Raw genomic sequence first — 17,467 nt, forward strand, 5'->3', positions numbered from 1 at the left:
TTACATGAGATCATAAGTGTTTCATTTTTCCATGCATGTGTAAATGATGCATGTCTCTCATTTATGATAAAATAAGTTGCGGCAGTAAATAACTACATGTAATGAATTTAATCGGTTGTCCATCCAATTGTTTTAGTTCATGTTAGAATATTTTTGAATAAACCTGATTTCATATAATAAAATTCAAAAGAAGAAGTGGGGATATGACATCATCAGCTTACCGAATGTTATAAAGACATGCCTAGAACTGTTTCACTGGAATAATGCAAATCTTTAAAATTCAATAACTTCGTTATTGTTATCCGATTTTGATGAAATTTTCAGCATTTTGCTTTGTGAATTTTACTTTATTTTTCAAGATATAAATATCTCCAGTCTGGATCATCCCTTTAACAATTTATTTTGAGAAAAAGTGTCGCCTGCCTCCAAAGAACTCTTACAACATTTACGTAGGACCCGTTTATACTCACTACGCCCCAATGCTTCCTGTCAATAGAACTAGCTTGTAGCTTGATCGTGCCCCCTTGATTAGATGCCTCCATTATTGTTGTTTCCTTCTTCTGTTGTATCATTTTCTCTCTTTTATTGAAGCCCCACCCCATTTATCCATGGCCATCTGCTAAAAAATTTCGTCCGTTTTATATTTGCGTTCATTTTGAGTGTTATAAGCCTCTCGCTCCTTTGCTGTTGATCTCATTTTAAACGCATTCATTCAATATGTCATATATGCCTAATTTCAGAATTGTTTAGTTTATCTTATGAAAATGTCGATATGAGATTATTGTATTGAGTTTGCTTTGCTGTAACACGATGATTTGCATCTGTACGCTCATTAACTTTGTTGACTTTGTTTAAAATTGAAAATAAAACGAATAGGTGAAAACTGGGAGTAATAATTCTTTAGGGTGTTGTCTGAGCTAATGTTTCCTTTATTTTTTTATTCGCTGCGAATAATGATTGTTCAGCCACAGATGTGATGAATGCATGCAGTATGTACTTTACAAAGCAAAAATATACTTGGGTATACTTTGTATTTTTTTTTGCATCTATTTTTTCAATTTACAAGAACTGAAGAAAAATCAACTGTAACTTTTAACCCTTTTTTGCCATTACGCTTTCTACAGGGATCTGTGGAAAATAGCACAGAACAGTAATTGATTTAAAATGTGATAAAGTTATAATAACATTTACAAATTCATGAAATATTATTGAAGTCATGCTGTGATATGATACTATTCGAAGACAATTATGATGAAGATTTTTCCTAGTAAATTTCAGATATGAGAACAGCCACTATCTAACAGCACAATTTTCTTTCCTGTTCGACGGTGCCACAAAATTCTGGGCCTTTCAGATCCGTAGAAGTATAAAACAACACAAACGTGATACTGCCAAAGGATGCTGCAGAACACCGTCTATCAAAAGCTCTTTTCAATTTCAAACTTATTCTAATAATTTTTTATATCGGTTTTTATGTACAGTTCACTGCATAAGCCTGCACTTTTATTTTTAATTTCATGAAAGCCTGGGACTGAGATTAAGCGCACTAGTGGCCACGATCGAGAGGGAACGGTTACTCCCTGTAGGATCGTAAATCCCATCAGCGAAGTGATTCGCTTGGGCCATTCAGGGCCAAACGGCCATTAAATTCTAGGTGTGGCCTTCGAGAGGATCATAAAAACTAACTTTTCTCTCGAAAATTTTGAGATGAAAATCCGTTAAAAATAGTTCAAAAAGAGACACTTTTTCGGGAGAAGTGGCTCTCGTTTTATTGAGAGTAAAACGAGAGCAATTCCTGCTCGTGTTCATAGTGATAAACGCTGATTCTGTCGGATCGTGATTCATGTTGCTGTTTTGAATCATGATTCAAATCGTGATTCCAATCATGATTCTGGGTTGAGGTCGCATAAACGCAGCCTATAACTATATGGTAATTATCGGATGAAACAGGACTTGTCGGACAAAATCCCTTAATCATGAAACGATCCCCGGGGATTTCCCTCCCGGGTTCCTTCCTCACAAGAATAGTACAAATTCTCTCGTTCCCCCTCTCTCTCCCTTTGTCTTATTCTCGATCATCTATCTATCTATCTATATCTATTTATTTATCTATCTATCTATTTTATGATATTGTAATATGTTTGTTAACATTTTAACAGGGCTGTCTTGTAAAGCAGTTGTATATTGAAGAGACTGTACCCTGGGTAAATCTATCTAAGGGTATAATCCGGGCTGGGGTACCCACGAATGCTGCTGGAATGGATCGCTTTTTTTTGGAAGAAATCCCGAAACATGGGATATGGTTTTATGCTGGAAAATCCCGAAACATGGCCCCAAGTTTTTAGATACTGGCCTTAAATAAGGTTCTCCAATTTTGGGTGATTACCTTTTTTTGCTTGTCAAATTTTAACAGTCCTTAATAATGGTTACCTTTTTCGCCAAAAATGACCAGTAAGTATGGGTTTTGAACCTGATTATTCAGCCGCACACCATATAGCCGCGAGGACATGCCATACAAAACGGCGTTTAGAATGTCCTGAATCATCCGTTGAGGCTTTTTATTGTGAAAACCTTAATCCCATTTTTTGTGTGTTTCTCAGGCCGATTGAATGAGACCTCCATTTGGTGAGGTGTGAGGTGAAACTCTTTTTTCTATTCTTTTTTTTTTGGGGGGGGGGGGAGGGGGCGGGGATTTTTCAAATTTCTCAGGACCTATTTGACTTCCATTTTAAGCACGCCCTCACTAAAAAAGATCGTTCTCGTGCATTCTTTTTTTTGGGGGGGGGCGGGGACTTTTCAAATTTCTCAGGACCTATTTTGACTTCCATTATGCTCGAACTTTCCATATTTTGTTCAATTTTTCTCGAACTCATTTCTGATACCTTTTATTTTTCTGTTTTAATGAAAGCTGCTATAATTTATATTCCCAGGATGAATAGCCGGGATCCTCCCAGGGATCCTTTCCGACTCGAGGCCAATCATATATGCCTCAGCTGCTGATCTTCGCCTCAATTATCCCTGATTTTCACCCCCGCTAAAAAATACACATCTACACGTACACGTACACTGTAATAGAAAAACAGGCGAAACACAAAGCTTGCCATACTACTACAGTCAATTGTTCATCAACAACAAGTGCGTGTTAACGTTGGGTCATGTTGGGGCCAAATGAGATATACCTCTAGATTCTTTTACTTGTTGTGATTTCCCGGTGTGTGGTGAGGTGAGTTTCATTTTAAGAATCTGATTGATTAAAAGTGAGTTATCATGATAAAATAACTTGAGTCGTGGTCGTGGCCGTGACGAATGATTTTCTTGGTGTCGTTGCAGCAAAATGTGCATGCTTATTTGCTGTTGCATTTGCAACTGCTTGGCCGTTGTGTGTTCATGGTAGCTAAAAGCCGGGAAAACATTGCTATGTATAAAACATTCATAAAATACGCGGGAAGCTCTGTCAGCATCTACACTGTCCCACCTGTGGATATCCATGTCAGCTCTACTCACCTCCTATTACTAGGTCTAGGCTAGCTAAGCATCTACCAGCAGTGACACGACATACACTGGGCCTTTTTGCAAAATCAGCAGGAGGCAGTATACTATTACTGCGACCTTCTTCTCTCTATCCCGAACTGATGGTATTGTATATAGACTCTGTGTAATAAATGTGTTTGTTACATCAGTCCTGTCGCAGTGCATGCATGTGTCAGTGAGTCAGCTATTTTGTATTCTGTACTGGTACTACCTGTCTGTCTCTCAGTGTCAATGTTTTGACTCTGTAAATTGTACCTATTTTAAGTTAGACAGCATTTCTACTGTGCGGTTGCTGAACCCTACCTGTAACCTTGTGTGAATTCAGACTAGAGCCACTTGATACAGCACATTATAGCTGCTTATTTTTCGCTCTAAAAATCAGAGCAAAATCTGTATCCTTACTTTGCTCCATCCTCAACTTATTCAACTTCAAATCTGACGGGAACTGGCTCTTTGCTGTCTCAACCAAAGCCAAGTAGACTGCCACATATAACTTGTCAGCAGTTGGCCCTGCACAATTCTTTTCATCTACACTCTGGTATCTTCATTCGCTTAGTACTACGACGTAACAGCTCAAATACCCAAGCCGTGGGTAATACCTTCTAGTTTTTTTTATGTGTACAGCATACTACTACTGGTTCCGGGACAGCCCGACCACCGGACAGCCCGACCCTGGACAGCCCGACCCGCTGCCCTGGACAACTCGTCCCGGTCGAGTTGTCCAGGGTTGGCTCTGAATCGGACAACTCGACCACTTGAATTCTTCTTCAAAATTTCATTAAATAAAATTTCAAACTTTACTTCAAAAGTATTTTCCCGCATAATCCATGCTTCTTCAATATATTCTCGACAGAAAAATTGACATTTCAGTGCATTTTGAGCTATTTTGAAAGAAAATATAGCGAGTTCCCTTGCAACGAGAAAAATCCGATACCGCCGGCGAGCTGTGTTCATTTAACTTACAACTTGCAAATTTGAGTTGATTTTTCCGTCACTTTACATATTTTAATGGTGAGTGTGTGCTATTTTGTATTTTCATATTCCATTTTCACATTTCCTGTACTTATTTAAAGTTATTGCATTTCACAAAACTGATACTTAATGCAAACTTTTTGAGATAGTTCACCTGGAAAGGACACCGATACGGTGCTTCGCCGGCCGGCCAGCTGGGCGACCGGCTGTGCTGTGATTGTGACTGAGTGAGGCAGTCAGCTCAACTAGCTAGCTATGCGAGGTCAACTGTCTTATTTTAGTTAATTTCCCGTATCTTGACATATTGCTCATTTTCCAGTGGCGAGAGTGTGCTATTTTTGTATTTTTATGCTTCTTCCACTTATTAAAAAGGTTTTTTTTTTAATGTCACTAACTAAAAGGAAATAGATTTGAAAATGTCTCAGTAGCCGGCACATGTACATGTAACTAGTTATGAAGTTAACAATTTTTGTAGGAAAGTGTCATTGTTTATTTTTGTTCTTAAATAACTGTCAATTTTTTTATTGTTTTCGAAGTTTTGAAGGGCAGGGGGGGGGGTAAACAACTGACAATAGATTGGGTATTTAAAATTATCAAAATTGAATAGTTTATTGAAAAATGAAATGTATTCTGCCGAAATTGAAAAACTTAACTTTTTATCAAAATCAAAAAACTTGCTTTTTGTTATCGATTACTGTCGCAGCTTTTTTAAATGCAACTTCCATTGGTAACAGTGGGTCTTCTGGAGGATACAAGCACTTGGGCTGTACCAGGGATGAGAAGAGGTTTCATACTCGACTTGTAAGCGATGGCCTTTCCATTTCTTTCACGAGCAGAAATATTACCGAGTTCCAATGACTTGGGCATCAGAGCGACAGTCCACTGATCGATGAGGTAAATACAGCTTTATAGAATATAGATACAATAAATCAATTTTTGCACACTTCATGCAGGCATATCAAAGTGAAATTTATTTTTTTTTTGTATTTTCAAATTCTTTAAAAGAAAGAATGGACAATTGAATATAAATGAATTTACTATTTTTCTTTATACATTAATTGTTTGAATTGAACAAAGAAATTACTTATAGGTTTCGTAGAAGTTGTAACATTTCAAATTAATTTTTGGGTATGGTAATGCGAAATTTATGTGGATCCTTTATGTTATGTAAATCTTCCAGAAGATAACAGGTATGGTTCTAGTGTGTTTAGCAAATTAACTTAACTTTGATATATTAAACTTGTATTTGCTTCTAAATTGTTCAAGACAAGGTGACGATTGAAAATGGTCAAATTTCTTTTATTATCAAGAGGTGCAGACTGCAGATCTTCAAATATTTGAAATTACAATAATTTTGTCAATAATTCATTTCATACTTCATTTCATCTTTTCAGCTGTTTGACTTAGTTGAGACAACATGGATTGCAAACCGTACTTAGCTTGTTTTTATTTATAAAACAAAATTGTAAGGAAGTGCTGAAAGGACAAGTCCACTCTAACAAAAAGTTGATTTGAATAAAAAGAGAGAAATCCAACAAGCATAACACTGAAAATTTCATCAAAGTCGGATGTAAAATTAGAAAGTCTTGACATTTTAAAGTTTCGCTTAATTTCACAAAACAGTTATCTGCAAATCCTGGCTGGTATGCAAATGAGGAGACTATGACGTTATCCACTCACTATTTCTTTTGTATTTTATTGTATGAAATATTCTGATTTTCTCCTCATTGTCAAGTGATACAACGATTAATTCCTCCCTGAACATGTGGAATTATCATTGTTTAATGCTAATATGGTTCAGTCAAATTAGTCCTTATTGTCAAATCAGATCTATTTAAAAAAAATGAAATATTTATTATTCAAACAATAAAAAAAGGAGAAATAGTGAGTGATGGGCATCATCGACTTACTCACCTATTTGTGCATATCACTGTTTTACGAAAAATAAGCGAAAATTTAAAATGTCATAACTTTCTTATTTTAAATCCGATTTTGATGAAATTTGTAGCACTATACTAGTTTGATTTTCTCTATGTATTCAAGTTAGCAATTTTCTGGGGTGGACTTAATTAACCTTGAAAGAGCCCTCTACATATGTTAGGGTTAAGTTAGTTGTCATGGTAATCAAATATATATGCAATAAATTTTGAAATGTATATTCTTAAACCAAAAGGGGCAATTAATTATTACATGTTAATGTGTATGGTTACTATTGTAGTTTTAAGATTGTCTATATTGTTACATTCACACCCAAAGCAGAGGATATTGTTCTCAATCAGAGTTACAAATCAACAAATATAGTATGGGCACACATGAATATGTGAATATGCACAAATAGTATACAAATATAGCAGGCTTTAAGTTTAAGGAAGTATAGCAGGAATTATTTGTCTGAAGTTGGACTGGCAATTGCTTTTTATACTAAGAGGCAAAAGTATGACTGGGCACACATGAATTTGTGAATATATAAATAGTAAACAAATATACCAGGAATGGTGCACTATTTGATTTTCTTTATGTATGTTTTTTTTTTCAACAGCATAACAAGACCATGTTTTGTTATGCTATAGGGGAAGGCGGGGTAAGTTGAGCATAGGGGCAAGTTGAGCCACCAGCCCCAGGCCAATAATGAATGAGTCAGACACTGTGGTGGTGTCATGTATTGATGACCCATAGCATAACCCCTAACCCCACCACAATGTTTTCAACTTTGAAACAAAAAGTAGTTTTTTAGAGGGAAAAATATGAATTTCAGCCAAAAAATTAAAAAAGAGTGTGAAATAAATAAGTGCTTTATAAACACACATGTTAGTCCAGGTATAGATCTTCATTCTTGTCATAGTCTTTTATATGATGGATGCATAATAAATGTGTGGATACAAAATTATCGCACTTACTAGTTCGGACTGGGGTAAGTTGAGCCGAACAGCATGGGGCAAGTTGAGCCATGGTAATTCCTATGGTAATGTATCTTAAAAAACCATAAAAATTGATTGAAATGCCGGCTGAAAGGAGCAAATTTACATGACTGCTCTTTTCCTTTTAAAGGATGTTAGTATTTATAGAGAATTAGCAAGTGAAAAGACTAAACAAAAAATTGACATGCTGGTTCTCCCCTCATACACTTTGTACATAGTTTTTGTGGCTCAACTTACCCCAGAAGATGGCTCAAACTTACCCCATATATGGGGCAAGTTGAGCCATTTGACATTGTTTTTTTAAAAGGTCACGATGACTTTCAGTGTGGGGATAGAAAGTTATATATAGGTGGAAAATATTTCAGAAGAATTAAATTTAAAGGCAATGTACTTATTTCGACAAGATTATTAATCATATCAATTCTAACATGCAAAAAGCAAAAACTATCACAACTTACCCGCCTTCCCCTACTGTTTGTAAGATATAACAGAAAATTATGTGTTACTTAGTAATTTTAGTTGTGATCAAGTTTATCACATTGTTACATAGAAAATAAAGAGTCTACTAAAAAGTATTGTGAATATTGGGTTCTATTACTCCCATGTATTTTTTTCTGCTGAACATTTCACTGTTAAGTGCTGTGGTGATCAGGTGGACATTTTGGGAGAGATGAAGTTGAAATTGGAGGGATGGAGACGGTGAAGTGAAAAGGATGGTAATGAAAAGTGGGTTGGAGATGAGAAGAAGGATGGAGATGATGAGAGGAGGGATGGCGATGAGAGGGATAGAGATGATGAAAGGAGGCATGGAGATGAAAGGAAGGATGGAGATGAGAGGAAAAGATGATGAGAGGAGGGATTGAAATTATGAGGGAAAGGATGGAGGGGAGGACGATGAGAGATGAAGCTGAGAGGAGCAGAGATGAGGAGGCGATGGAGATGAGGGGATGTAGAGGAGGAATGGAACATCATCACCAGTTCACCACCAACATCATCGCCACCACGATCGTCACAATCATTGCCATCATCACCACCATCATCATCATCACCACCAAATCACTATGCTATTATCATCGCCATCATTATCATCACCATTATCTTAATTATCATCATCATCACCACAATCGTTATCGCTATATTCATCGCCATCATTATCACCACTTATCATCATCACCATAATCACTATCGCTATCATCATCACCATCTTCATATTATCATTCAACATCATCACCAACATCATCGTCTCTATCATCGCCACCATCAATATCACAATTATTGCCATCACCACCATCATCATCACACCAACATCATTATCATCCATCATCATCATAATCATCGCCATCACCACTATCATCGCCATCATTATTATCACCATAATCTTCATCACATCACCACCATCATCACAACATCATCCATTATTGTCATCGTATCACCAGTATAATCGCCATCATAATCATCATCATCATGATCACCAATATCATCATCACCACCATTGTCACCGTCATCACCAATGTTCATCATCACCATCGCCACCAACATCCTTTTCATCATCTCAGGAATATGATTGAGAACCTCTTGGAAATGATGCAATCCATTGACTCGATCTCATCAGTGCATGGAGTAGCTGGGTTTATTCAGCTTTGGGTGCACTGGGGGCCTTGAACTTTTGTAGGGGGCACCAAGATAAATATGTTGTGGGGATAGTCCTGCAGACCAAAGTTTAAGAAAATCATAATTTCATTCTCAAAAACACGATTAGGTTATCTCAAAAGGCCTAAAGTTGGACCGTCACTCTCTTCTCTCGCTTTTTCTGTTTTTTTTTTCTTTTTCCTTTCTCCCCCATTCCACTGTTTCATTCGCTCTGTCTTTCCACTTTTTCTCTTCTTCTTTCCCTCCCTTTTGCTCTTCTTCAGGTGTTTTTTTTTGGGGGGGGATTAAAGCCCCCCCCCCCCCAAAAAAAATCGCTCAAGCCCTACCAAGTTTTTTCGACCACAAAGAAAAATAATCGCTATATATATGTGGGCCATATTATGTATTAATGTACTATTTCATTCATGTCATCAATTTGCTCTCGAATCAACTAAGTTTTTACTATTCAAATTCTTCAAAGATTTTATCCCCGGTCACCACATTCCCTCATAACAATTTTAAGGGTGTCATTGATATTAAAACCTTATCCGCTGCCATGTTCTATCCATGTAGGAGTGCAAAATTGATGTTTGAACTAAGGGGGGGGGGGATTGATACTTGAACTAGGGGTGCCAAAATGATTACCAAGAAATTGACTGATAAGGCCGATGATGATTTATTAAATAATTTATTGAAAAAAATGAATGTTTGATCAAGCATCTTGCACATTGAGTGATTTATTGATAAATTTTTGACAGAAGGATTGATGGGTAAAACTTGATGCCCCAATTTTCGGAACTTATCATTAAAGGTCAAGTCCACCTCAGAAAGTTTTGATTAGAATCAATAGAGAAAAATCAGACAAGCACAATGCTGAAACTTCATTAAAATCGGATGTAGAATAAGAAAGTTATGACATTTCAAAGTTTCGCTTATTTTTAACAAAATAGTTATATGAACGAGCCAGTTACATCCAAATGAGAGAGTCGATGATGTCACCCACTCACTTCTTTTGTTTTTTATCGTTTGAATTATACAATATTTCCGTTTTTACAAATTTAATGATTAGGACCTCCTTGCCTGAAGCACAAATGTTAAAATAATGGAAGTTAAAATAATGGAATTCCACGTGTTCAAGGAGGAATGAAACTTCATTTCACATGAAATGTCGAGAAAATCAAAATATTCATATTTCATATAATAAAATACAAAAGAAATAAGTGAGTGAGTGATGTCATCAGTTCCCTCATTTGCATACCGAACAAGATATGCATATAACTGTTTTGTGAAATGAAGCGAAACTTTAAAATGTCATAACTTTCTTATTTTACATCCGATTTTGATGAAATTTTCAGTGTTATGCTTGTTGATTTTTTCTCTTTTTATTCAAGTCAAGTTTTTGTTGGGGTGGACTTGTCCTTTAAATTCCGAAAATTCTGCTCTGGACTTCATACGTACATGTAAGAGCAATCAGAAGGGGAGGGCGGGTGAGAGCGAGTTTTTTTTTTTTTTTTGGGGGGGCTAAATGTTCTGTTGAACCTTATTCCATCACTTTTCCCACTTCCAAGTTCCATCTCACCCTCTATTCTCCCGACTCCCATGAACACATTGCTGAGATCCACATAATAAAGTTTAAATGCTGCCCCCCAAAATGCAATGTGTGTTGAACTTCACTCATGCATTAAAGTTCAATTTATTAATTTATGAAATTTGCTTTAACAACCAAAACTGGCCACGATTGATCATTAATTTATCACAACACCCTTAACTTTGCAGGTTCTAACGGATTTGCCTATCAAAAACTGACTGAAATTGGAAGGCTATTTCCTGCCCAGCCTAATTTTCATACCCTTATGTTTAAGTGGGAAGTGCTCGCTCAACACATTTTGGTGTCATTTGAAAGTTGGCTTTATTATATATGTAGGTCCCCCCCCCCAAAGTGATATATTTTTTATTCGGCAGCCATGTCAAAAGTTGATAGATTTTGGGGAGCTACCATCAAGTAGATAAAACTAGTATTGTACCCAGGTCAGTCAGGGTCGTATCTAGGGGGCACATTCAGGGGGCGCAAATAAAGAAAGGAAAAAATAATGTAAAGGAATAAAAGTGCAGAAAAGGGATACCACTGAACTGAAGGAAATTAATACCCCGTCTTTTGTTATTCCCATGGTAGTGCCGTTTCCAACACATTTAAAAATGAATCTTGCATATCTTTATCCAAAGATGAATATTCGTGCCACTTTTTGATTAAAGGGGGGTGGTCCAGGCTGAAAGTATTTATAGCTTAATATATAGAGTAGAATTCACTGCACTGAGCAAAATGCCGTCAATTTCATCAAAATCGGACAACAGATAGCAAAGTTATTGAATTTTAAAGTTTAGTAATATTTTGTAAAAAATAGTCATCATGAATATTCATTAGGTGGGCTGATGATGTCACATCTCCACTTGTTCTTTGTATTTTATTATATGAAATTAGGTTTATTCAAAATTAAAAAAATGAGTTTGTGTAATAAAAATGTCAAAAATTTTACTCATTCACAATTAAAAAAAAATAACTTTGGCATGATGGGCCACATCTTACCCCTCAAAATCTTTCACTCATTGCGCCAATGATAATGATGAAGTTTGTGGTGATGATAATGTCATAATGACGATGACGGTAATGATATTGATGATGATGAAGTTGGTGGAGGCAATAATGTTTGTGATGATGATCCCCCTGCCCTTTATATCTTTCTTCTCCCGTTATCAACACGCCTCCTGACATCTCCACCCCCATTATCTCCATTCCCGTCTTCTCCAACCATTTTCGCATCTCCATCCCCATTTCATTTCAATCTCTCCTCTCATCTCCACCCCTTACTCCTGTCAACCCTTCCACATCATCTCCATTCACCTCATCATCTCTACTCGATCCTCTCACCATCTCCACCACTCCTCTCCATCCTCATCTCTAAACCTTATCTCAATCCCTCCCCGCATCATCCCCATCCATCCTTGCATCATCCCCATCCCTCCTCTCATCTCCATCCACTCATCATCCACACCCCTCTCAACTCCATCACTCCCCATCATGGCCATCCCTCCTTTCACCATCTTCACCCCCCCCCCCCCCCATCTTCATCTCTCCAATCATCTCCATCTGATTACCATGTGACACAACATTTGCTCCTGCGACAATTGCCCCAGGCTAGCCCCTTTCACAATTGGTTGCGTGACTACTTACGACCCTTCACCGTTGCAATTCTGTGCAACATATATTGTGACCAAGTGATCGCAAACAATCGCACGAGCAATTGTGAAAGCCCCTTAAGATAGAGGTTCAGGGAACTTCAGGGTTGCAATATGGTTTTAAGTTAGGTTTAGACCTTACTGGTTGAAGCTGTTCATAAGATTATGGTGTGGAATTTGCCAGAGCAAATGTCATGGAACCCGTCAACACAGCTCTCAATAAAAGGTAAATATTTAGCGAGAAAAGGGATACAAAATAGTGCAAGAACCAAATATTCAAAATACTTTTTTGGATTTAAGTGGGTTTTATTAAGTAACATTAAGGTAAACTTGATCAGATCTAAAATTACATAGTAACACATATTGAACTTCAGTGTATATAAAACATATTATATCCCACACAAAATAAATACTGGTTCATAATTTCAAATAGGATTACATTACCACAATTATGATAATACTATTATGATAATAAATATGACACAATTCCAACTGGGAACAATATTCTCTGCTTTTGGTGTTTATGTAAAGCTAAAAATAAGGACAATCTTAAAATTACATTAGTGCCAATATAAATTAACATTTATCCAACAATTGCACTTTCAGGAATATACAACCTGTTATACATTACTATATTTGGTTTCCATGGCAATTACATGATCCCTAACTTAGCTGGAGGGATTTTCAACCCTTCCTCATCTTTTATTTTGTCACACAAAAACTGGCCATACAGAGCTTGCAATTCAGGTGGTCTCAAAGAGCTGGAAAGATAGAAATAAAATAAAGTAATTTCAACTATTTGAAGCTCTGCACCTCTTTTGCTACTGAAACAAATCAAATCATTTCAACCTTCAGTTTAGAAGCAAATACTTTTAAATATATTAAAGTTAAATTAATTGCAACTAATTCAATATCATAAAGGGAAAGTTCACTCTGAAAAAAAGTTGGTCGTAAAAATAGCAGAAAAGTAATACCAAAAAAATATTGGTGAATGTATGAGGAAAATTTTCAAAACGTTATTTGAATTTTAAGTTTTAGATTTGTGGCGTCATAAATGAGCAGCTGCCCCATATGTTTTGTAATATAAAATTCATGAATTCAATTTTTTCAATGGTTCCTGATGACTTATTTTTGTTTTCTTTTCATGTTTGGGTGTGAAATGTTTTGTCTTTGAATATATACAAAAGGAATAGTAAAACCAGTTTCAATTTTCTTAGAAAATTACAATTTCTTGACTTTTTACCATTTATTATGCAGAAATGCTGCTCGCACATGACAACAAATCCAATAATTGAAATTCTAATAACTTTTCAATTCTTTGATGGATTTTCCTCAAACCTTTGTCAATATTTTTAATGATTTTTTCTGCTGTTTTTACAATTAACTTTTTGTCAGGGTGAACTTCCCCTTCAAGCTCACTTGAACAATACTTGGTATCATCTATATGTGTATGACATAAATGTTCCTCATGAATTAAGCATAACCCCTACATACCCAAAATTAATTTAGAATGTTAACCTTAACATGTAGTAGTTACATTTTTAAGAAGCAATTTTGAATTTTTATGAATACAATGCATATATATAAAAAAAAAGTTAAATTTTTGTTCAATTTAAACAATGTATAAAAGAAATAATAAGTAAATGTTCAATTCAATTGTTCTTTCTTTCATTTAAAGAATTTGAAAATACCAAGAAATAAAAATTGAAATTTGATATGCCTGCATGAAGTGCACAAATTTGATATTATCTAAGAAGCTGTACTTACCTCATCGATCAAGGGACTGCTGCTCTGATGCCCAAGTCATTGGAACTCGGTATCATTTCTGCTCGTGAAAGAAATGGAAAGGCCATCGCTTGTCGAGTATGAAACCTAGGCTCTTCTCATCCCGGGTGTAGGTGGTTGGGACCAGCCCAAGTGCTTGTATCCTCCAGAAGACCCGTTGTTTCCAGTGGAATTTGCATTTAAAAAAGCTGTGACAGATACTGACAGGTAAAAAAATAAGAGACATGTTTTTCGATAAGGAAAAGCAAGTTTTAAAATTTAGATTTTGATAAAAACAAGTTTTTCAATTTCGGTACGTTTTTTTCAATAAACTATTCCATATCGTAAACTTCATAACTTACAAATGTATTTCCTTAATTGGTTTAGATGTTGGTTGGAAGCACCACCCCCCCCCCCCCCGCGGCCTGAAGGGCGTGAAGGCTGGTTACTTTAATTGGGAAGCGCATTCTCAGACCACGCAGTCACTGTCCTACTGATAATCAGCTTAGTGATATTAAAAAAACTTTTTAATAAGTAGAAGTGTGAAAATACAAAAATAGCACACTCTCGCCATTGGAAAATGGGAAATATGTCAAGAGACGGAAAATTAACTAAAATAAGTTGCATGACTTCGCTCTAGTTGAGCCGACTGCCTCAGCTCACTCAGTCACAATCACAGCACAGCCGGTCGACCAGCCGGCCGGCGAGGCGAAGCACCGCATCGGTGTCCTTTCCAGGTGAACTATCTCAAAAAGTTTGCATTAATTATCAGTTTTGTGAAATGCAATAACTTTAAATAAGTACAGAAAATGTGAAAATGGAATATGAAAATACAAAATAGCACACACTCACCATCAAAATATGTAAAGTGACGGAAAAATCAACTCAAATTTGCAAGTTGTAAGTTGGATGAACACAGCTCGCCGGCGGTATCGGATTTTTCTCGTTGCAAGGGAACTCGCTATATTTTCTTTCAAAATAGCTCAAAATGCACTGAAATGTCAATTTTTCTGTCGAGAATATATTGAAGAAGCATGGATTATGCGGGAAAATACTTTTGAAGTAAAGTTTGAAATTTTATTTAATGAAATTTTGAAGAAGAATTCAAGTGGTCGAGTTGTCCGATTCAGAGCCAACCCTGGACAACTCGACCGGGTCGAGTTGTCCAGGGCAGCGGGTCGGGCTGTCCAGGGTCGGGCTGTCTGGTGGTCGGGCTGTCCGGACCCCCTACTACTCACACGTACTTGCTCCTGTCATATGTGTGTCTGTAACACTAACAGTGTAAAGCCGTACTGCATGCAAAGTGTCTCTGTCTGTGCCTATACCAGGCTCTCCATCCTGCCTTGCATGTTTCACCCTCCTTCCCCTGCTACATACCTGTATATGAGTACTCCCTCATCCTCACCTTACATTCTTGTAAGTTAGTTCATCCGCACTGTTTGTATTTATTTACTCCTCCATCTGTATGATTTATCTCCCTCCATCCTACATGATCCCTGCATGTTTGTATTATATTCATCCTACATGTACCATGCATGCTTAATCAGTGGCACTGTTTGAATATTATTTCTTCCTTCATCCTACACTGTGCATGCTACAGTATCTGTACTTTAAAGCGTGCAACCCTTGTATCTCCGTAATCTGTCTTCAATTGCTGTACTGCAAACTACTCATCAAACCAGCTTTCAATCGTGGGGCTCAAATTAAATTTAATTAGCAAAATTCTAACTCGCTGTATGTACATTGTATTATGGCACAGCTACATGCTCCATCCTCTGCTCAAAAGATCTCATCTGTAAAAAGCAGTTTTCAGGTCAGTGATATTATAACACTAGGGAATGGAGAAAAGCAAATAGTATCCCGCTTACCGCTAAGGATTTTCCACTCCTTCAAAGATGTTACCATGGACCTGATTAAATCTCGTAGCTCTCTTCTACTGAAAGAAACCATTCCAACTTGGTCTGTAAAGGGGGATCACTTGGTTGTCACCTTCTTTAATAAACTGAAATCAGGGAAAGCAGGTAAGCAGAAACGCCTTGCAATCCACCTGTTCAGCTCTTCCGGTGAAATTCACTACATTGGAAAACACCTCTCACTCCTTGCTACTAATATTCTACCTGCCATCAACTGTACGCTCAGACAGGAACACCCCAACTACTTTCTTTCCAATGAGCTAAGCGACCTCTTTGATGCAGTAATCGGAATTTCTGCTACACGATCAACAACTGCCCCCAAATCATCTGGAGAATCATGCCTATGTACTCCAGAGGACGTGTCTGCTACCTGCCCAGTTTGCAGCAAACACTCATGCATGGACACTATCCAATGCTCTTCATGCAACAACTGGATTCACTTTGCGTGTACTGCTATCTCCCAACAGGAGCTTGATTGTTATATAGATAATGATAAACAATTTCTGTGTAATCAGTGCACTCTCTCCCAGGACGACAATCCTCATGCACCTTCTCTCGATGATTCCTCCTTCCTCACCTGTACACAAAGCAGTACGATTCCTGTATCCCAGAGAGAAGAGGCTAACACACTTGATGATAGTACATGTATCTGTATCTGCCCTGTCTGTGCTACGTCTGCCTTATCCGATAGTCTGGAATGCCAGGTATGTGGTCTGTGGTATCATGAAAAGTGTCTACCTTCATCACTTGGCTCCTTGTTAGCATCAAGCAATGCTCCTCTACAATGCCCTTCCTGCAAGGAATTGAACAAAGGGCTGAGTGATTCCTCGCCATCCCACAATACTGCCGTTGACCTGACTACTCCATCTACTGGAAATGAACCCTCCTCAGGTCTGAACATGGACATGGAACCACCTGTAACAAACCACCCTTCAGACCTCCACGACCAGCATACACAGCAATCCGGACAACCCAACATCCCACATCCTCATGAAGATCCTCCCAAATCTGCACAGCCCTTAGCCTGCCCAAAGTGCCCCAAACTTGAAAAGCAGGTAAAGTCGCTGAAAGAAAAACTAGATTTGAAAACCAGGACATGTGAGGTGTCACTTGCTGAACATGAAAAAATTGTCTGCAAACTCCAAGATGCCCAAAGATATATCTCAAGACTCGAAGCACAACGATGCAGTGATAAATCAGCCCTAGATGAGAAACAAAAGAAGATTGCAGAAATGAAGGCAGATGACATCCTAAAAGAGCAAGAGCTTACAAACTTGTTGTCATCTAACGACCGCCTTATTGCTATCTGCCTGAACAATGGGATAATCATAGATAATCCGCACCCATCACCAGTCCAAAACAACAACAGCAGAGTCTCAGAAAAATCCTACTCTACAGATGCTTCTCACGCAAATAAAGGCCAACCAAAAAAGGGAAATTACCAACTCCCCCAGATGGCAAATCGATTTGAGGTACTCCAGGACCTAGCAGCCTCCCCTCGCATGC

General features: G+C 37.4%; 1 protein-coding gene and 1 long non-coding RNA gene across 3 annotated transcripts in view; one reads left to right on the forward strand and one right to left on the reverse strand.

Annotated features, from left to right (window-relative positions):
- The first annotated feature begins 3,181 nt into the window (after positions 1-3,181).
- LOC121429724 (thiamine transporter 2-like) overlaps positions 3,182-17,467 on the forward strand; it is a 45,911-nt gene continuing 31,625 nt past the window's right edge. For both annotated transcript variants that reach the window (XM_041626921.1, XM_041626918.1), the window contains exon 1: positions 3,182-3,223. The gene's annotated coding sequence lies outside the window, so the exon portion shown is untranslated. The remainder of the gene's footprint in view (positions 3,224-17,467) is intronic.
- On the reverse strand, positions 12,409-15,267 carry LOC121429726. The gene is made up of 3 exons (XR_005971961.1): positions 14,901-15,267; positions 14,052-14,269; positions 12,409-13,045 (listed from the first exon to the last, which is right to left on the reverse strand). It is a non-coding gene; the product is annotated as an uncharacterized LOC121429726 (long non-coding RNA).

The sequence above is a fragment of the Lytechinus variegatus genome, chromosome 16, assembly GCF_018143015.1.
Source record: "Lytechinus variegatus isolate NC3 chromosome 16, Lvar_3.0, whole genome shotgun sequence".
NCBI lineage: Eukaryota > Metazoa > Echinodermata > Echinoidea > Temnopleuroida > Toxopneustidae > Lytechinus > Lytechinus variegatus.